The sequence below is a fragment of the Chiloscyllium plagiosum genome, unplaced genomic scaffold, assembly GCF_037043375.1.
Source record: "Chiloscyllium plagiosum isolate Xiang-an unplaced genomic scaffold, Cpla_swu_hap1 HiC_scaffold_4, whole genome shotgun sequence".
NCBI classification, from domain to species: Eukaryota; Metazoa; Chordata; class Chondrichthyes; order Orectolobiformes; family Hemiscylliidae; genus Chiloscyllium; species Chiloscyllium plagiosum.
In genome coordinates this window covers 102,706,394-102,729,360 of record NW_028270142.1, presented here as the reverse complement: position 1 = coordinate 102,729,360, position 22,967 = coordinate 102,706,394, and the positions used below count along the sequence as shown (strand labels likewise).

The 22,967-nt window shown below is 40.7% G+C and overlaps 1 pseudogene; it reads left to right on the top strand.

Moving 5' to 3' along the window:
* The window catches only part of LOC148150191 (uncharacterized), a 176,028-nt pseudogene that overhangs the window by 31,217 nt on the left and 121,844 nt on the right, over window positions 1–22,967 (top strand).

The following is a 22,967-nucleotide window of genomic DNA, read 5'->3' as shown; positions in this document are numbered from 1 at the left end:
ATTAAAATTTGCCATTCTTGATGTTTTTGATGTTCTGCCTATTTTACAGACATGAAACAGGTGCCCAAGCACCTCATATGGCAGGTAGCATATGGACATATATTCTGCACTAAGTGCTTCGACCATCCTATTGACTCAAAAAAAAAGCCTTATTGTAGGTTTCCAGAGTTTACTCCTGAAATAAGCATGGGGTCTTCTGAATATGCAAATGGGTAAACTAATGTCTGATTTTGGCCCCTTTTTAATAAGTCTGTTAGCAATAGACGGCAGCATGTGTTGTGCATGCTGCTGTCAGTATTGTCAGGCACTTGGCAGCCAAAAGCGACAGCTGCAGACTGTCTACCAGTAGGTAAGTTTTAGTTTTTCTACATAGCTTATTATGAATCTCAGAGGAGCTCACCACTGCTCACCCACTTCCTGACTGAACCTTCCACTTCTTTGCCAGGATCTGCAGTGCCTGAGCAATGAGCTGATTCTGCTCATGACTGCCAACTGAAGCACATTGGTCAAAAAGGACATGAAACCAGCAGCACAGTTTTCTGTCCTCCTGTCAGCATCATGATTAGACATGTGCAGTGCTTACTACATTGGAATTGGAATTTAATTCAGACATGATCCAATTTCTCAACCTTAATCTCTTAAATTCACATATTCTAATTTTGATTTTTAGCTGTATTATTGCTCTTATGAACTTTGAGCACCTTCCTAACTTTAATCAGTTTTTAAGATCTTTTTTGTATTCACAGTATCCTGAAACCATTGGTAGCTTTTTTAAAAAAAATATATAATTTGCTTAGAGTCTCCTGTTGACATTTTCTTAAAAACATCTTACCGTTGCTGCGAAGTCATATGTGCCACTTTCTGTTTTCCATCTCACCTTTATGAACATGCTTCTCATTGTTTCAAAACGTCTTTAAATTAAATTAACTATTCCTGTTTTTGTGCTGAATTTTCTCCTTTCTTAAAACTTAACACATCGCAGTCACTAAGTGTTCAGTCATATTTACCATAACTACGTGGTACAATTCATAACTTTCATTCTTGTGGGTCTGCTCAAGAAAGGAGCACAGTTTAAGAATTCCATTCCCTATCTTCTATCCAAATGAGTAGATAGATCATTTAAATCTTATGGAACAATGGGTTAGTTTATGTGCTGAGGATATTCTCCCTACATCCAATGTAAATTACAACAGCAAGCCCATCTTTAGTTTACTGCCTCATTCCACTTTATTTTTATCAGAGATGGCCTTTTAATTACTCTGATGTGGAACGTACATCTGTCTCCAGGAGAAGATCTCACCTCCACAGAGCTAATCCGAGATTGTCAGCTTTGTACACTGGCAGTACCATTCAGGAGCAATGGCTACTTGTTGATGCTGAAGGTAAGTGAAGCAGGTGGATTATCACGATGGTTCTGGATTAGTGGTGCTGGAAGAGCACAGCAGTTCAGGCAGCATCCGAGGAGCAGTAAAATCGACATTTCCGGCAAAAGCCCTTCATCAAGGCTTTTGCCTGAAATGTCGATTTTACTGCTCCTTGGATTGTGCCTGAACTGCTGTGCTCTTCCAGCACCACTAATCCAGAACCTGGTTTCCAGCATCTGCAGTCATTGTTTTTACTGGATTATTATGATGGACCTGAACGTCCAGGATTGTTTGTGATCTCACCGAGAACAGGCTGAGAGGCACCAGACTGATGGAGTGGGAGATACTTTTAATGGGGCTTGGGTTGATTGCGCTGGTGAGGTGAGGAACCAAAACTGTGGAGTGTTCTCCAACTTGCACTGGGACTGTGGAAAGAAACATCTTGCTTTGTTTTCAGTGGCCAGCAGCCTATAGCTTTAAGGCTTTTCCAGCACCACTCTAATCTAGATGCTGCCTGAACTGCTGTGCTTTTCCAGCACCATTCTAATCTAGATGCTACATGACCTGCTGTGCTTTTCCAGTACCATTCTAATCTAGATGCTGCCTGAACTGCTGTGCTTTTCCAGCACCACTCTAATCTAGTGCTACCTAACCTCTGTGCTTTTCCAGCACCACTCTAATCTAGTGCTACCTGAACTGCTGTGCTTTTCCAGCACCATTCTAATCTAGATGCTGCATGACCTGCTGTGCTTTTCCAGCACCACTCTAATCTATACTCTGGTTTCCAGCATCTGCAGTCCTTGTTTTTACCTCGTTGATTTTAACCTTATTGCGAATTCTCTTGCTAGGATGCCTGCCTTGAAGTTTTCCTCCTCTCTCGACAAGAATCTCAGGGAGTCTCTCTCTCATTGCAACCCCCATGTTATCTCCTCTGCCCTTAAGCTTTTCAACCATGTCCTGAAACAGACTCGCCTCATTTCCCCTTCCCCTACCTCACCCCAGCTCCAATTTTCCAGCTCAGCACCACCCTATCATCCTTTCCACCTATTCACTCCAACCTCCTCTCTGACCTGTCACCTTCATCCCACCCCAACTCATCTATTATACTCTATGCTACTTTCTCCACCCCCCGCCCCCGCCCCCCCCCCCCCCCCCCCCCCACCCTTCTCATTTATCTCTCCACCCTGCAGACACCCTGCCTCTATTCCTGATGAAGGGCTTTTGCCCAAAACGTCAATTTTCCTGCTCCTCGGATGCTGCCTGACCTGCTGTGCTTTTCCAGCATCACTCTAATCTAGCCTATAGCTTTAAACTTATCTGGCTGCATGTTGAGTGCCTTCCTCTTAAACATCCAGTGAGGTGGTGTGATACAATTCTTCATTGGGTGAATAGGTGACCCATTCAGTTCCATCCCATTGTAAAATAATGGTGACAGTAATGGATGGGTGGTGTTAGAGAATAGCTTTGCCAGACCAAGCCTGCCCATGATGGCACGGTGCTATATTCCAGGGATCTGCTTACCTGTTCTCCTCCACGTGGGTGGCCTGTCAAATTTAACTCAATAGTTTTGTAATTTACTCTACCTAATCTTTTTGCAGACTTCTTCTTTCATCTCCTTTTCATAATTTGGAGTATTCCCCAAACAGTAAAAGAAGAACTTTCTTAATTTTAAGCTGCAACTATAATGACTTATATGCAACTTTTTGGTTTTGTCAACCTTCTCTACAGCACACATTCCTGCTTTGACAAGTATTGTACTCAGAATCTATATTAGAGTTGTGTTGGAAAAGCACAGCAGGTCAGGCAGCATCCGAGGAGCAGGAAAAGTGACGTTTCGGGCAAAAGCCCTTCATCAGGAATAGAGGGCTTTTGCCTGAAACATCGATTTTCCTGCTCCTCGGATGCTGCCTGACCTGCTGTGCTTTTCCAGCACCACTCTAATCTAGACTCTGGTTTCCAGCATCTGCATTCCTTATTTTTACCAAGTATTGTACTCAGCCTCCAGTTTTATCTTATCTATCTCTCCTCAATATGTACTATCCCTAATATATTTATTTTCCATTCTCAACCATTTTGCAGCCAGGTTTCTGGTAGTGCTATAAATATTCAGATGTATTTGCAAAAGAAATGCTTACAGTTCCCCAATGTTTTTTTCCACACTTTGCTTTTTTCAATATATTCATTTCGCTTTCAAGTTAGATAAGATAAACTCCACCCCTTTTTCTATATTTCATACTGTTTACTCAATTACTACCTTTACAACGGTCACCTCTTGAAAGGTCTGAAGCCTACAAGTCACACTTGCTCGTAAATATTGAAGCTAACCAAAGGTGCTCTAATATTTGCAGTTGTCTCCATGAACCAGAAATGTGCAAAGTAAAACCTGCCTCTTTCCAAACCAGATTTGATTCCAGAATCAGGATACCAGCACTACTTTGGTGAAGCCAGAGACCCTCTGTGGCATAACAAATATTCAGGCCTGGGACTCATACAATCATGGGAATTTCTTTGACAATCTTCCCATTGTCTGGCTTGCTGTCACCAGTAACTATTGCTCAATTTTTGAAAAAGATAGGGAGTAAAAATCCAATGCACTGGTAAAGCAACACCCATTGTTTAGAACAATGAAACAATACACTTATCTTAACAAAGCATTGGTATTTTGTACATAAACAAATTGTAAGCTGCATATCTCGCATGCAGTGCTATGATTCATATTCTTATCATTGTGAAACCAAGAATGTGTGAAAGGAGCATCCATTTGTTTCAATTTTTATGTATTAGTTTAATTTGATGTTATATAAGAAGTCATAGAGTATTGCCAATGCTATGCCTTGAATGGCTAACCAGTAGCATGATTTATAATGCATCTTTAATGCTAAAGCATGAAGAAAAATCTGTTATAAATCTTGTTTTAGCTGCAAAGGGTTAAATCCTTGTCTGATAATAGTGCTTGCCTCCATTGCTGGTTTACATTTACTAAGTTGCTCTGGAGAGTGTGATTTTTCCTTTTTTTTGACATTCCAACAGAGAGACTGCTTGTATGTTAGAACCTGATTTGATTTACTGTTAGAAATGAAAAGTGCTATAATTTGCGTAAGACATTTGTTGTGAATGCCAAAAAAATGCTTTGCAGCTTCATTGGTATCCATCTGGTTTTATTTTTATTGTGTTTGAATCACATGAAATGTTGCTTGGCTGTCTTCATTTTTATTAGTCAGTATTGATTTATGACTTTCAAAGTAAAAATAATTGGTCTGCATATGACTTACTTTACAGCTCTTGTACAACAAGAATGTGAGTGACTGGAAAAGGAGTCTAAACAGCAGGAATATCTTACAGTACATACATTGTGAAAAAAAGCAGTCCTCCATTTCAGTTTCATTGTGTATTTGTTTAACAGGCACCTCCTTGATCCTTTGTGATGTTACAGATCTCTGTGCTGAGTACTGTGTATACCATGGTTGGATGGCCATGCAACATCGAAAACAAATGCAGTCTAAAAACTCGAAGAAGAAGCTGATCTGGACTGATACATGCATTCCTTTTAGTTGAGCTATCATTAGTCCAAGAAGATTTGAATAAATGATTTGATTTAGAACAATTACCAGAAAAGATTTTTCTTCCCATGTATTTGAATTCCCAGTTTATGTGAGTTGTCCCAGCTTTAATTTTGAAGTATGAGAATCTTGTATGAGAATTCATAACATTTATATTTCTCCACAGGCTGGAATTTGAAAATGCTGCAGCCCTAGCCTCACTGGCTGATAAATTGGGCTTAGCATTAGGGGCATACACATAATTCTCATGCCTACTCTGCAGCAATAAAATACTAGGAGCAGTGTTCATTGTTTTCATGTAAGGTTTCCGCTCTTTATCTCAGAAGACCTGTCTTAGACCCACCTTAGAGCTTGCCGAGCAGCTCTGTGGTCCCAGCAGTGACAGCGAAGGCTATGCCCCTGGTCAAGGAGCCCAGGAAGGTCTGAGGGTGGTGATCTCAGTGAGGTTGGTGAAGGGAATGAGAGGTTTAATTCACCAGGCTATGATTACAGTGAAGGAGGGGATTACCTTGAAGATCCTGATGGTCCTGAGGGACGTGCAAATGAGATTCTTTACCCTGACTTTGCCAAAAATATCAGACTGGGCAGCTCAAACTGCCAGGCTTCACACATGGTGTGGATTTCCTCTCGCCACTGGGAGAATGCCAGGAGTGGCAGGATGAGGTCCTTAATGGGCATTAAAAGGTTCAAGGTGTGGGCAGGCCACCCAGTACTTCCCCTTCTCTCCTGGAAAATCTCAGGAAGTTCAGGAGTAGATTGAGCGTATTCTCACCAAATCTCGGATGAGGTCCTCCAAGTTATTGCAGACAGATAGCCCAAACTGTCAAGTTCCCGGGTGAAGGAAAGATGAACTTGCTCTCCTTCTTTAGTCACACGCCCCTTGGCTGGTTGCAACAAAGTTAATTTATAAAGGATCCTGTGAGGACACCTTTCTTCCAGATCAAATTAATCAATACTTTCGAAGGGAATAATTTATCCAGGATCTCTTGAGTTAAAAAAGGAGAGAATTTATCAATTACTGAATGTGAGAATAAATAATAAGAGAATACTCAAATTAGAAATGAGAAGCAAGTCCAATCAAATTAGAAGATACGTGGAGCTGTATCTCTGGCTCAGGCGTGAGGAGTTGATAGTTGAACTACTGATTTTTGATTCTCGGTTTGCAGATGTCTCATTTTGATTGTGGATGGTCGACTATATAGCTTCTCCTACTCAGAGCAAACCCAATGCAGGGGTGTCTAACTGTGTCCATTGTGGTACAGTGTCACTAGAACACAGGTTAGCAAACTTGAGTCCTCCAGCTCACTAGTGACTTTACAGAACATAGAGTCACAAAGTCATGGAAATGTACAACACGGACACAGACCTTTCGGTCCAACTCAGCCATGCCGACCAAATTTCCCAACCTAATCTGGTCCCATTTGCCAGCTCTTGGCCCATATCCCTCCAAACCCTTCCTATTTATATACCCATCCACATGCCTTTTAATGTTGCAATTGTACCGGCCTCCACCACTTCCTCTGGCAGCTCATTCCATACACCCTCTGTGTGAAAACATTGCCCCTTAGGTCTCTTTTATATCTTTTCCCTCTCAATGTAAACCTATACCCTCTAGTTCTTGACTCCCCCACCCCAGGGAAAAGACTTTGTCTATTTATCTTATCCACGCCCCTCATGATTTTATAAACCTCTATAAGGTCACCCCTCAGTCTCTGACACTCCAGGGAAAACGGCCCCAGGCTATTGTGCAAACAAAAGGTTTGCCGATGGTAACAGGGGGAGATAAATGCTGAGTGAGCTGCTAAAGAGAAGTGTGAATGATTGACAATGGGTTGGCTGTGCTGGGACATCCAAGCTATTTTCAACCATTTACGCTTCTTGTTGATACCCTACTCAGTATTTGTCTCCCTCTCAGTTATCAGCAATCTCTTTCTTTGCCGCCTCTCCTTTGTGTTTCTCTCTCTTTCGGTGCCATCTCCATGTCTTCTATTCACATTATCCCTAACTGCAAACCCTGTCATCAGCAAAAACATCATTCTTTCTAACTACTCCAGTTCTGGAGAGTCACTGGACTCAATGTTAACCTTGTTTTTGACTCTACAGGTGCTTCCAGATCTGTTGAGTTTCTCCAGAACTTTCTGTTTCTGTTTTGGATTTCCAGTATCCACAGTTCTTTTATTTTGTTGCTATGTTGAAGCTGTTTGCCCTAATGTGTAACTAGAACATGGTTGACCTTTTAGATATGGTCTAGATTTGAATCTCAGCTTCAAGCAGTATGTGATGAGAGACATTAGCACTCTGTGAGACTGAGCACAATACCGTGTGTATTTTCCACATGCTATTTCTGTATTTAATATGCTTGAAATGTTACAGACACTGAAAAAATAAGTTTATCTTGCATACCTACTGGAAATGTTTTAATGGATTCTGAATCAAAGAATAAGTTGCTGTCTTTGTTTAGGTAATATAACTGAATATTAATATTAATGGTAAGCCACTGTGTTTACCCCAATGTCAACTAATTGCCAGGGTTCCTACTGGTTACTTTACTGTAAGCATTGGTCTGTGATCAGAACTATCCTAATTTCAGTTGTAATCACAGAGGGCAGTCCTTTTGGTAAAGGTGCTTCATTTGTAAGCACACCAAGATGTTGCATTGCTTTCATATTTATATGTTGGCAATGCCATGGATGCTACAAAGATTTGATCCTTTGACGCTGCGCTTTTCCAGCAACACATTTTTAAGCTCTGATCTCCAGCATCTGCAGTCCTCACTTTCTCCTATGCTACAAAGATTGGTGGGATTCCAACACTATTTTTTTGCAATCTCAATATTGATGTTTCACACAAGCAATGAACAAATAAAAAGTTATTGGCCCGAGTAGTTTAAGGTCCAGCTGGAACATGTTAATGTTAATTTCACTTGGAGAATTTCCAGCCAGCATTGTTTATCCCCTCACTATGTTCATAACTTTATATACAATAGACTATATTAAAATATTGCAGTATCTCTTCTTTCCCTTTTTGGTAGTCCCTTGGGATCAAGGATGAATTGCATCTGCTATGATTAATGGGTTCTGAAATAATTGAAAATGAACAAATGATCTGCAGGTTATTACAAGCATAGCAAGTGTGAAGGTTTGGGTGAATAGGTTAATTGGAGGTTTGTTCACTCCCCTTGACATCTTGACTTTGCTTCCCCATATTGCCAACAAAGCTTCTCAATGACTGTAGTCCCTTTCAGAACAAAATTTCTTTTTGGTGGGTCAGAAGCTAATACCTCCCGTGAATCAATGGGCATATTTGACACCTTCAGGGATTATTGAAGGATATTCCTATAATGTTGCTGAAGTCCTCCTAGAACCTTCCTACCATGGTCAAGTTCCAAATGGAGTAGTTACGGATAGGCAATTAGTGTCATGATCTAATACGAAGAAGTTCCCAATTTCACAAATACAAATGACATGTTCCATCCAGTGTCGCTTTTTGTTCAGAGATTAGGCCCTCAGTGTTTACACAAGTTAGCCATGGGAGCTGGCCCTGCTGTTGGAGCACCTTTCTTGTCTCCTACTGGTTGAAGGGGAGGCGGAGGCATGGTAACAATCTCAATAGGGCTAGTAATTCAGAGGTCAAAGTTAATGTCATGGGAACATAACTTCAAATCCCATCTTGGGAGCGAATGGAGTTTAAATGCAATTCAGATATTTGGAAGTGGTTTATGCAATGGAGAAGTATTAAAAAAAACTTGGATTCTTCTGTTCTTTAGGAAGGAGTTCTATCAAGCTTATCTGATCTGGTTTACATATGGGACCATGCCCATATTAGTATGGTTGAAACTTAACCACCCTTTGAAACGGCTTCACAAATTCCTCAGTTCAAGGGCAACTAGTGATATGTAACAAATGAGTGACACCCACAGCTTGTGAAAAAGTAAAGAGACATTAGGGGCGAAGTTTTGTTGTGGGAGCTGGTTACAAGAGAATCACTTTCTCTTTTGCTTCAGAGAAGGAGGTAACAAGGACCTGGAGGTCATTTTCAGTGTAAGTACATATACCTACCGCAGACTAAAGCTGAGGTTAGAATCGTTTTAGATTTGGATTGAAGGTAATGTACATTGATCAGTTTCCTGTCCTTTTTGTAAATTGCCTCTATGTGTCAGGAATTTTCTGGAAGTGAAATACAGCTTTGCAGCAAGGTAAATGGAAAAGAGTGATGCAATGGCACAGCCTTGTTTGACATCACGTTTTATTGAGATAAGGTTTGTGTTGGCTTTGTTGAGGATTGTAAAGTATCTATGAATATTTCATCCACTGTCTAGGTGACATCCTCATTTCCTGGGAGCCTCCTGTGAAGTGCTTCTGTGATGTTTCCTCTGGCATTTATAGTGGTTTGTCTCTGCCGCTTCCGGTTGTCAGTTCCAGTGGACAGTATATTGGGTCCAGGTCGATGTGTTTGTTGATAGAATCTGTGGATGAGTGCCATGCCTCTAGGAATTCCCTGGCTGTTCTCTGTTTGGCTTGTCCTATAATAGTAATGTTGTCCCAGTCGAACTCATGTTGCTTGTCATCTGCGTGTGTGGCTACTAAAGACAGGGGACGAAATGTCTGCAACACAAATTCCCAGCTCAGCGAACAGAACCACCGAGCTACAAATCTTCTCACAAACTTTGATCTATGAATATTATCAACAATGATTTTGCACTACTAGAACTCAAAATATTTGTATTTCACAACAGCAGAATAATCATTCTTTATATGTCAATGTTTATTATGCCTCCTGTAGTATATTCTCTCCTTGGTCAACAACCTTTTTTAAGCACTATATGCTTTAATAATTTGGATTGCCCCTTGTCTCAGGCTATTTCACCATTTTTTTGAAAATGCTTTCATTATCTTTTCCTTTTAAAAAAAACTCAACTATCCAACTGTTGCTTTATATCTCCAAATTTCCCCTCGCTATTTAAAGTCCTTGAATGAGTTGGACATCTCAGCTCCAAGTTGTTGATATCCCAGTTGTTTAACTCAACTTCAGCATTCACATTTGTTCAACCCAGCCTGAAGTACCAAGATCATCCACGTCACCACATTCTCTATGATGACAACCAGAGCATTTTTCAAAAATTTCGTTAAGCTCCTGAAATCTCCTGCATTATTCTTTTCCCACAATTCTTCATGGGTGAAATTTTGTCAGAACTGATTTGTGGAATTTAACATGCTTCATAAAGTGCACTCAGCTCAGACAAAAAAAAGTGAAATTGTACAATGATACTGAGATGAAATTTTCCATCTGATTCAGTGTCAAAAAAAGACCAAAAAATGCCATTTTCAGAAAACTTTTAAAGAATAGTTAAAAGAATTTGATTAAAAATTGCTATTGAAGAACAATTTATCATGTATAAAGGAAAGTTAATGTACTGGGGTATGTAATATAACTTTGAAAATTTACTGGAGCATCACCTTTTAATAGTCATGACTTTTAAATTGTTTATCCCAAGTTTCTTTTGGGGCTAACAACAAGGTTTTGCCTCAGTTGCAGCAGTCACTTCAGTTATTTCTCAAGACAAATAAAGCAGTTATTGACAGTCATATTTCATAAACCTATTGAATGGCCTAGAATAAAATTAAAATTCGCACAGATTGCGCAGCCTCCATGTTTTGAATGAATTTTTGTCACAGTACAAGCTGGAACATAGCCTAAATTCCCTCACCACAGATGTTTTAACAGAAGGCATACATGCCATTCCATAATGCAATGCCATACGGCACTCAGTGTGACCACCGCAATAACCAATAACTAATACAAGCAGTTCGAGGATCACTACACAAGGTATTTCTCTGACTGGATTTGTGGATTGAGACATCGCTCTCAGGTGTAATTGACTGATGACATTTGTAATTATTCAGACAAAAAGAATGTTACAAAACCAGTGTTCAGATGTTTAGAGAAGAAAGTAAAAGGGAGGAAGGATGGAAATATTTAAGGGAACCTTGTTATGCTGGAGAAGAAGAAAATCCCAGAAGGGTCAAGATATTTGTGCAGAGCTATGAAAAAAACAAAAATGTAATTTGATTGCTGTATGGAGTCAATAAGCCATTAACTCATAGGAACAAAATAGAGGAATGAGTATGCAACAAACTTCTTGAAACAAATTGAAAATTATAGAGTAGTTAGTGTTTAACTAACTTACTGGAGTTTTTTAAAGAGATGGCAGAATGGGTTGCTGATATTGTTATGGTGTTCATGGATTTCCAAAATGTATTTGGTGCGGTGGTGCAGAACAGAGTTATGAGAAAAAATATAGCTCATAGAGTAAAAAGAGTAGAAAATGGATACGAAATTGTCTCAGTGACATGTAACAATGAGTAGTGGTTAATAAGCATTTTTCTGGCTGAAGAAGGGTTTGTAGTGGAGTTCTTCAGTGGTCACTGTTGGGACCGTTCCTCTTAATTGATATATATTAATGACTCAGACGTAGGTGGACAGAACACAGTTTTCAAATTTGCAAATTACACTAAACTTGAAAACATTGAGCTGTGAGAATGAATAGTCTAGAGCTTCAAAAGAACATAGTCAATTTGGTGAATGTGGCAGATGAGGTTCAATGCAGTGAAATGTGACATGAGTTATTTTCATGGGAAGAACATGAGAAAGCAATACAAAATAATTACAACCTCCTAGAATTTATTAACAGGGCATTGGGTAAAGAACCAAAGAGCTTATTTTGAACATGTGGAGGACACTAATTTTAAATCAGTTGGAACGTTACATTCACTTGTTGATTCATAAACTCATGAAGGGTCTGGACTGCTTAGATGGGGAGAAATGTCCCCCTCATGAAAGGATTGGGAATAAGAGAGCATTGATTTAAAGTCATTTGCTAAAGAAGCAAATGCAATATAAGAAAAGCTTTTTTAATATAATGAGTGTTTAAGAGCTGAAATGCACTGCCCGGGAGTGTGGTGGAGGCAGATTCAATCAAGATATTCAAAAGGGAAATAGACAGTTATTTTTGAAGGTAGAGTACCCAGCGCTATGGGATAAGATAGAAGAATGGCAATAAGTGAGATACTGTTTAGAAGAACTGGTGATTTGATGGATTGACATTCTCCTTATGAATTCTGTGATTCTGCGAAGACTGTTAAATCAAACTTACCTATTTGAGTGTGTAAATGGATATCAATTAAAAAAACTAGAAGTATGTTGTTCAAAAATCTTAATCCTTGGTATCTATGTAATAGGATACTATATGCTAAGAGTACTGTATCAACAATGACAAGGGATTTTGATGCTGTCTTAGAGTCATAGAGTCATAGACATGTACAGCATGGAAACAGATGCTTCGGTCCAATCCGTCCATGCCGACCAGATATCCCAACCCAACCTAGTCCACCTGCCTGCACCCAGCCCATATCCCTCCAAACCCTTCCCATACCTATCCAAATGCATCTTAAATGTTGCAATTGTACCAGCCTCCACCACTTCCTCTGGCAGCTCGTTCCATCCACGTACCACTCTCTGTGTGAAAACGTTGCCCCGTACGTCTCTTTTATATCTTTCCCCTTACCCTAAACCTATGCCCTCTAGTTCTGGACTCCCCGACTGCAGGGAAAAGACTTTGCCTATTTACCCTATCCATGCCCCTCATAATTTTGTAAACCTCTATAAGGTCACCCCTCAGCCTCCGACGCTCCAGGGAAAACAGCCCCAGCCTGTTCAGCCTCTCCCTATAACTCAGATCCTCCAACCCTGGCAACATCCTTGTAAATCTTTTCTGAACCCTTTCAAGTTTCACAACATCTTTCCGATAGGAAGGAGACCAGAATTGCATGCAATATTCCAACAGTGGCCTAACCAATGTCCTGTACAGCGGCAACATGACCTCCCAACTCCTGTACTCAATACTCTGACCAATAAACAAAAGCATACCAAACACCTTCTTCACTATCCTATCTACCTGCAACTCCACTTTTAAGGAGCTATGAATCTGCACTCCAAGGTCTCTTTGTTCAGCAACACTCCCTAGGACCTTCCCATTAAGTGTATAAGTCCTGCTAAGGTTTGCTTTCCCAAAATGCAGCAGCTCACATTTATCTGAATTAAACTCCATCTGCCAGTTCTCAGCCCATCTGGTCAAGATCCTGTTGTAATCTGTGGTAACCCTCTTCACTCTCCACGACACCGCCAATTTTGGTGTCATCTGCAAAACTTACTAACTGTACCTCTTATGCTCACATCCAAATCATTTATGTAAATGACAAAAAGTAGAGGACCCAGCACCGATCTTTGTGGCACTCCACTGGTCACAGGCCTCCAGTCTGAAAAACAACCTTCCACCACCACCTTCTGTCTTCTACCTTTCAGCCAGTTCTGTATCCTAAGTGTTGACATTATTATATCACCTTTAACACACTCTATTCTGTATTAATTTGAGATTGAATTGCAGAAATATATACTTCTTTAAGTTTATCCAGTTTTCCTTAACAAATAGGGCCTGTCCCATTTCTATCCTTGCTTTTATTCCTTTGTTGCACCTTCCATCTGCCAATATGCTTCCTTTAAATACTTGAAATTTTGCTCCTGTTGTGGTTGTATACCTTCAATGAATATACAATTGTTTCTTGACAATGAAAGAGGCAGTATTTGATGAGAAGAGACCATTGCTAACTAGAAAGCTGAATAAACGACTCAAGAAGTGACTTGTAATAAGCTTCTTGGACCTTACTGGAACAGGAGAGCAACTTGCCAAGAAATTTGGAAATGTGGGTTGAAGAAAAATGGGACGGATTACTTGGATAGAGAAATTAACAAACAATGCAATGTTGCAGGAAGTTAATGAATGAAGAAACATTGTTAAATGTAATTGTGAACAGACATGATTTGCCCCAGCCAAACACTTGAAGAGGAAACTGGTTGTGAGGGATGTTTTGGAGTGAAGATTTCAACAAAAAGGAGGGAGAGAAAATCAATTTTGGATGGCTTGAAAATTGAGGTAGGTTATTAAAAATAAAAAGACTTGGACAGGATAGAAAGGTCTGAAAGGATTATCATGATCAAAGGGCCTGCCTTTAGACAGAGCATTCATAATGGAGGGGTGAGAACTTTTACTTGCAATAGATGTTCTGTGGGATAAACCTTTTTATTATTGAAAGATGTTGCTCCAACATTTAAAATAAATTTTCCATGTCACTTAATACCACGATGACTATTAACTTATCAAGTATTCTCATAACACATAACATCTTCAAAATAATTTAAATATCTTAATTCCATTTGGAATATCTATATAGAATAGATCATTTACTTATACTGCTCAGGGTCTTTCATTGTACACCTTTTTTCTTAACATATGCAAGGGTGGTGATGAGAGAGAAGCAATCTCCTGCATTTCTAAATAAAATTGATGATTTCACCAGATCTGCTGCTATTTATCATTTAAGGGGTAGGTGGAGGATGAGGGTGATAGAAAATGTAAAAGTCAAACTAAATCTTCTTTTTTTAATAGATCACCTACACGGAATAGAATAGAATAGCCTTAATTGTTGTATAAGTGTATAATGAAAATTTTATACATCACTAATTATAGCGCTGACTGACATACAGAAGTACTTAGGCACAGCTTCTTTAGTTACAATATTTTAGATAATACAGAAATAAAATGTCCAATATTACAGAAATAGAAGTTCAGTACAGTGCCCACGTTGGCACCCAGGTTCTAGTACACACTGGGCCCTGGCTCCGCACCACACCAGTGACATGCCATGCTGGAGATGCTATGTCAGGCCAGGAGGATGCCATGTATTGTATAATATTATATTATATTATTTTTTATTATATTTTCTTATAGTAACATTAACTCATGGCAGGGAAATAGCATGAGAGGGAATTGCTCAACCAGAGCCTGCATGAGGCCTGGGCTATTAAACTCTGACGGCTCAATGTGGTTTCCTGCCTGGGCAGGATGTGGAGGCTACAGGCCTGCAGGCAGGAGTGGAATTATTGGTGTCAGAAGGCCACATCATGAGAGATGTGGACAGATTGAAAGGGGTGACACATAGGGGTGAGTGGAAGGGAGTTCCAGACAATGGAAGAGCAGAGAAACCAGAGCAAGGGAGGATTCAAGTTCCCTTGTCGGCATTGAGGAACAATCCTATTCCTTCTGGCCCACTAGGAAACCATTCAAAATTGCAGATGTCAGAGATTTCACAGGAAATCAAAGTAATGAGATAGGATATTGGCATCACTTCCATTTCCAACTCCTTTGCTCTCAGTCTAAATCACAGCCACATCAAAAAATCAGATTCTAGGAAAGGAACATTTCTTCCAAAGCTGCCAATAACCTGACAGCTTTTGACCATATTTCAGGGTTCCCTGTTTATTTCATGATTTTCCTTTTTCCATGTGGGCATCACTGGACAAAGTGACAAGCTTTCTGGTTACCAACGCATCATGATTTTCAAACAAGCAAAGGTAGTGCGACATGCCACAGAAGCTAAACTGTGAAATAACCTTAGTGAAGAAAGAACTGAAGACCAGAGGTTACCTAGGAGTGTGTGGTACGATCAAAATGATTGAGACCAACCAAATGTTACTCTTCCAAAGACATTAGAGACAATTTCCTAAAGGAGTGAAGAAGGCCTGTGTGTATCCTTTGATTCAGAATCAAAGTCATGAATGGTTTGTGTCTGCCTTTTACCCTGACCAGCTGCTTAGATCATGGACAGAATTTGACAGAGAATGAGGGAGTGACTTGGATGGAAGAAGAAGCAGAGAAACTTGGAGGCAATGGAATAATGGAAGAGGCTGCCGGAGGAGGTTTAAATGCATGCTAACAGTAACGGTTTACTCAAAGGGGAATCTGGAAGAGAAACCTGGAGAGGTCAATGAAGGACAGCTGTAGGCAGAAGGATCAAATGATTCTGTCACCTCATTGCATTTGGATGTGAACGACTAGAGCTATTAACGCAACTCAAAAACTGCAAGTCTTGCAACCTTGAGCTTTATTGATTATAAAATGCAGAGGTACTTAAGTTTAATAATGAACTACTTTTGTACCCTTTTGAAGGTTGTCAGTGAACGGTGGATGGTTCTCGTGCTGCACAGTAAGAGGATACCTTCCTATCTATCTCACACAGCCTAGATTGAGGTAATGGAGGTGGTCAGAATTAAATAGGTTATGCATTTGACTGCATTGTAGGATAGAGGTGAATAGCTTTTCACATTCTTCAAGGGGAAGTGAAGAAGCTGGCTGTCAATCTGTATGTGGTGTAAGTAGTAGGTGTCTGTCAAGGAGATGGATGTATATTTATTCATTTCCACATTCACAGGATGTTAGTGTTGCTGGGTTGGCTGGTGTTCATTGACCATCACAAATTGCCTTTGAGAATGTATGTACCCTGTGCACTCATGAAGCTCAGTTAAGTCTCAACACGTGGCAAAGCTCTTGGAGTCTGAGGTTTGATGCTATAGTGTGCTTGCACAGAGGAAAGGCTCTTAATCAGTCCTGAATTCCATCACCTTCCTCTCTATGCCAAACATAAGGTGGCGTTTCCCACGCAGCTCCCAGTAGGAACCTGTAGTGTCCAATTAATGACCATGTAACAGTCTCATCCTGTAATTGTTGCTATTAACTCAGGTATATATGGGCTTGTTGCCATGTTGCATACTTGATGGGTTAACCCTACCCTGTCAAACCACTCCCACACCACCTCCTCCCTCCATTCCCAGCCCTATGGGAAGTGGGCCTTTGATTGAGGTACTCAGCGTCTGATTCAAAACAACTTCTCTGATTTCTTGTGCAGACTGATTTGCAGTCTCCGACTCAATATATTTCTCTTGTGCTGACTTTTATCTTGTCTCAGAGTCCTTTGAAGCTTGTGCGATCAGTATGTCCCCGCACAGCCAGTAGGACTCCTGCTTAATCACACAGGCTATCTAAAGTTATTATGGATTGCCACAAAAGGATAATTGTCTTGAAATGTAAGGTAGGTCAGCCTCTAATCTTTGCTAACTTCCACAATACAGGTTGTTTCGCTATAACGTGAGTTTGCTCAATGCGAAAATACTATAATGTGATTGACAAACTGGGAAGCTGTTTCTAAAATGCAAACTTTTGAAACATGTGCTGGCTGTGGTGTGATTACATCGCTTTAAGCACTGTTTCAAAACTTTTCTATAACACGGTGCTGCACAAGAACATACGCGTGACATTTTAGAAGAACTACCTGTAGTGGAATTAGGTGTAATGAGATTGTGTCAGGTCCCCAGTGTCAGCCCTCCTAATTTTATACTTGTTCAGAAAGGATTTCTGTCCATGTCCCAATCAGTTATTTTACATGTTACCAAAAAAAATCTAAGAATGACTGTCAAAGTTAGTAAAATTCTCAACTATCCTGTCTTTTCCACTTCACAAGCTCCATTGAAAGGACTTTGCAACATCTTCCAAATTACCTTTATGTATCCATTTAGCAAGTCACCAAAACCATCTTCATGGGAGTTTGGAATGAATGCATAGAACATAGAATGTTACAGCACAGTGCAAGCCCTTCAACCTTCGATGTTGTGCTGGCCTGTGAAACCAATCTGAAGCCCATCTAATGTACACTATTCCATTAACGCCCATATGTTTATCTAATGACTATTTAAATGCCCTTAAAGTTGCTGAGTCTACTACAGTTGCAGGGCATACTTACTACACTCTGAGAACTCTGACATCTGTACTGTATCTATCACCCTCAATATAAAGCTATGTCCCCTCATGCTAGCCATCACCATCCAAGAAAAAAGGCTCTTACTGTCCATTCTATTTAATCTTCTGATCATCTTATTTGTCTCTAATAGGTTACCTCTCAACCTTCTTCTCTCTAATGAAAGCAGCCTCAAATCCCTCAGCCTTTCCTCATAATACCTTCCTTCCACACCATGCAACATCCTAGTAAATCTCCTCTGAATACTTTCCAAAGCTTCCACATCCTTCTGATAATGCAGTGACCAGAACTGTATACAATACTCCAAGTGCGGCTACATTAGAGTTTTGTACAGCTGCAATATGACCTCATGGCTCATGAAACTCAATCCCTCTACCAATAAAAGCTAACACACTGTATGCCTTCTTAACAACCGTATCAACCTGGGTGGCAACTTTCAGGGATCTATATACATGGACACCGAGATCTCCCTGTTCATCCACAGTACCATTAGCCCAGCACTGTGTATTCCTGTTACTCTTTCCAAAGTGAATCACCTCACACTTTTCCGCATTAAATTTTCATTTAGCCCAGCTCAGCCCAGCTCTGCAGCTTATCTATGGCCCTTTGTAAACTGCTACATCCTTCACCACGATCCACAATTCCACCGACCTTAGAAGCATCTGCAAATTTACTAACCTATCCTTCTATGCCCTCGTCTGGGTCATTTATAAAAATGACAAACATCAGTGGTCTCAAAACAGATCCTTGCAGCACACCACTAGTAACTGAACTCCAGGATGAATATTTCCCATCAACTGCCATCCTCTGTCTTCTTTCAGCTCGCCAATTTCTGATCCAAACCACTAAATCACACTCAATCCCATGCCTCTGTATTTTATGCATAGCCTATTTTTGGGAATCTTATCCAATGATTTACTGAAATCCATATACACCACATCAACCACTTTACCATCATCCACTTGTTTAGTCACCTTCTCAAAGAACTCAATAAGGTTTGTGAAACATGACATATCCTTCACAAATGGAAATGTGTTGCTGGAAAAGCGCAGCAGGTCAGGCAGCATCTAGGGAACAGGAGAATCGACGTTTCGGGCATTAGCCCTTCTTCAGGAATGATCTCCTGTTCCCTAGATGCTGCCTGACCTGCTGCGCTTTTCCAGCAACACATTTCCATCTCTGATCTCCAGCATCTGCAGACCTCACTTTCTCCTCAAAGATTTCATACCCTTCACAAAACCACGTTGACTATCCTTAATCACACTATTCCTTTCTAAATGATTATAAATCCTATCTCTTATAATCCTTTCCAACAATTTACCCAAAACTGAAGTAAGGCTCACCGGTACATAATTATCAGGGTTGTCTCTCCTCTCCTTCTTGAACAAGGGGACAACATTTGCTATCCTCCAGTCTTCTGGCACTATTCTTGTAGACAATGACAACATAAAGATCAAAGTCAAAGATCCTGCAATCCCCTCTCTAGCTCCCCAGAGAATCCTAGGATAAATCCCATTTGGCCGAGGGGACTTAATCTATTTTCACACTTTCCAGAATTGCTAATGCCTCCAACCTTATGAACCTCAATTCTGTCCAGTCTCCTCAACAAATTGTCTTTTTCCTGTGTGAATACTGATGAAAATTATTTATTTAGTGCCTCTCCTATCTCCTCGGACTCCACGCACAACTTCCCACTACTGTCCTTGACTGACCCCAATCTTACTCTCATAATTCTTTTATTCCTGACATACCTATAGAAAACTTTAGGGTTTTCCTTGATCCTACCTGCCAAAGACTTCCCATGTCCCCTCCTGGCTCTTCTTAGCTACCTCTTTAGACCCTTCCTGGCTAACTTGTAACTCTCGGGGGCCCTAACTATGCCTTCACATCTCAACCTGACATAAGTTTCCTTCTTCTTCTTGATAAGAGACTCAACTTCTTTAGTTAACCACGGCTCTCTCGGTCTACCACTTCCTGACAGGTACATACTTATCAGGGACACACAATAGCTGTTCCTTGAACAAGTCCAACATTCAATTGTGCCCATCCTCTGCAGTTTCCTTCCCCATCCTATGCAGCTTAAATCTTGACTAATCGCATCATTATTGCCTTTCCCCCAGCTATAACTCTTGCCCGGCAGTATGTACCTATCCCTTTCCATCGCTAACGTGAACATAACCGAATTGTGGTCACTATCACCAAAGTGCTCACCTACCTCCAAATCTAACATCGGACCTGGTTCATTACCCAGTACCAAATCCAATGTGACCTCGCCTCTTCTTGACCCATCTACATAGTGGTCAGGAAACCATCCTGTACACATTGTACAAAAACTGACCCATCCAAAGTACTCAAACTATAGTGTTTCCAGTCAATATTTGGAAAGTTAAAGACCCCTTTACAATTACCCTATTACTTTCACTCCTGTCCAGAATCATCTTTGCAATCCTTTCCTCTACATCTCTGGAACTTTTCGGAGACCTATAGAAAAATCCCAACAGAGTGACTTCTGCTTTCCTACATCTAACCTCAGCCCATACTAGCTCAGTCGGTGAGTCCTCATTAAACATCCTTTCTGCCACAGTAATACCGTCCTTGATTAACCATGCCACACCTCCCCCTCTTTTACCACTTTCCCTGTTCTTACTGGAATCTGCAACTCCCATTCCTGTCCCTCCTCTATCCATGTCTCCGAAATGGCCAGAACATCGAAGTCCTAGGAACCAAACCGTCCTGCAAGTTCACCTACCTTATTCTGCATGCTCCTGATGTTGAAGTAGACACACTTCAAACCACCTTCCTGCCTGCTGATATAGTTTTGTGACCTTGAAACCTTACTTATGACCTCTCTGCTCTCAACATCCTGTACACAGGAGCTACAATTTAGGTTCCCATCCCCCTGCTGAATTAATTTAAATTCCTTGAGCAGCATTAGCAAATTTCACCCCAGCCAGGATATTAGTGCCCCCAGGTGTAGACCATCCTGTTTGTAGAGGTCCCACCTACTCCAGAATGAGCCCCAATTATCCAGGTATCTGAAGTCCTCCCTCCTGCATCATCCCTGTAGCCATGTGTTCAACTGTTCTCTTTCCCTATTCCTCACCTAGCTAGCATGTGGCACAGGTAAAAACCAGAGATAACAACTATGCCTGCTCTAGCTCTGAGCTTCCAACTTAGCTCCCTGAATTTTTGCCTTACATCCCTATCACTTTTCCTACTTATATCATTAGTACCTATGTGGACCTCGACATGGGGCTGCTCCTCCTCCCCCTTAAAGATCCCAGAAACACAATCTGAGACATCACGAACCCTGGCACCTGGAAGGCAACATACCAACCGTGAGTCTCTCTTGTTCCCACAGAATCTCCTATCTGTCTCCGTATCTATCCTATCTGCAATTTGAATAATTCCTAGGTCATGTAAACTGAAACAATCAATTCTATCACATTGCCAGTTTTCTCTAAGTTTGAGACAATAGATTGCACTTTGGGTCACTACAATGAGTCAATTGAATCTTCTGAATAGAAATGAATTATATGTGCTCATTTTGCATGATCAGCAGCATTGAACCCTCCATGCCATTGACAATGTACAAAGGTTTTTCATGACATCATTGCTATGGTGCAAGTGCTATTTAGGGGAGAAAGTGAGGTCTGCAGATGCTGGAGATCAGAGCTGAAAATGTGTTGCTGGAGAAGCGCAGCAGGTCAGGCAGCATCCAAGGAGCAGGAGAATCGACATTTCGGGCATAAGCCCTTCTTCAGGAAGGGCCATTCCTGAAGAAGGGCTTATGCCCGAAACGTCGATTCTCCTGTTCCCTGGATGCTGCCTGACCTGCTGTGCTTCTCCAGCAACACATTTTCAGCTCTGCTATTTAGGGGAGATAATCTAATATTCTGCAAGACAAGGGCTTGCTTTTGTAACCCAAAGAAACACTTCAAGTTCCAAATTCAGCAGCTGAACAGTGGTATAATGAGACACAATTCATGATCTGAAATAGTTATTGAGAGAATTGCTAGGTTTCTGAATTTGTTAGGAGAAAGTGAGGACTGCAGATGCTGGAGATCAGAGTCGAGAGTGCCATGCTGGAGAAACACAGCAGGTCAGGCAGCATCTAAGAAGCAGGAAAATCGATGTTTCAGGCATAAGGCCTTCATCAGGAATTCTGATGAAGGCCTGATGAAGGGCTTATGGCCAAAACGCGATTCTCTTGCTTCTGAATTTGTTGTCTACTCACTTAACTGCAGCATATTATTTCAAAACCTCTTTGAGCCCAACTTAAAGTTTACATTTTATTTAACTTTATATAATTTTATTCTTCCATTCTTGATATAATCAAAACCTCTCAGATGAACCTGGGTTTTGCCAGCCACTGTGGATTCGGTGGAACAGTAAAATAGAGGTTGCCTGTTGTTGGCAAGCCAATGGGGCAATGTTATGAGTGACAGAGGAAATACAGGTAGACTATCTGACTATGACTCAAATGAAACCCTCAAGTGAGAGCTTAATGACTAATTCCACCAATGCTCAGATTTAGTACTTTAAAAAATTTTCCCAGGACGTAAGTGTCACTGTCTCTGCCAATAATTACTGCCTATCCCTAATTAACATTTAGAAATTGGTAGTGAGCTGCTTTCCTCAATTGCTGCTGTCCTATAGGTTTTAGGGACACCCAGAGTGCTATTAGGAAGGAGGTTCCAGGATGTTGACCTAACAACAAGGAAATAATAGTGATGTAGTTTTGCCCATGATGATGTGCAGCTTGGAGGGGAACGTTTCGGTGTTGTGTTCCCACACATGTGCTGCCCATGTCATGTTAAAAACGTTCTGAGGAGTGGCTGCAGTGCTGTGTGGGAGCAGGAGTACACCAATCAGTCCCTCAAACCTGCCCCTTCACTCCAGATCATGTCTGTTCATCCACATTTACTCTATTTTCCTGCATTATCCCCATATCACTCAACGTCATTAATAATAAGACATCAATTAATCTGTCTTGAACATATTTAATGTCTGAACTACCAACCATTTGGGGTAGAGTATTCCAAGGATACACAGCCCTCTGAGTTAAGAAATTCCTTCATATCACAGTCTTAAATGGGCTATCCTTTATTTACAGAATATGTCCCCTAGGTCCAGACTCACCAGCCAAGGGAAACACCCTATTTACATTAATCCTGTCACAACTTGAAAGAATCTTAAGTTTCAAATGGCTCCACTCTCAAACTTCCAAACTGTAGAGAATACAGGCCCTTATTAAAAAATTTTTCCTCATAGGACAATCCTGCCATCCTCAGGATTATTCTGGCGAACCTGTGTTGCATCCCTTATTTGACAATATG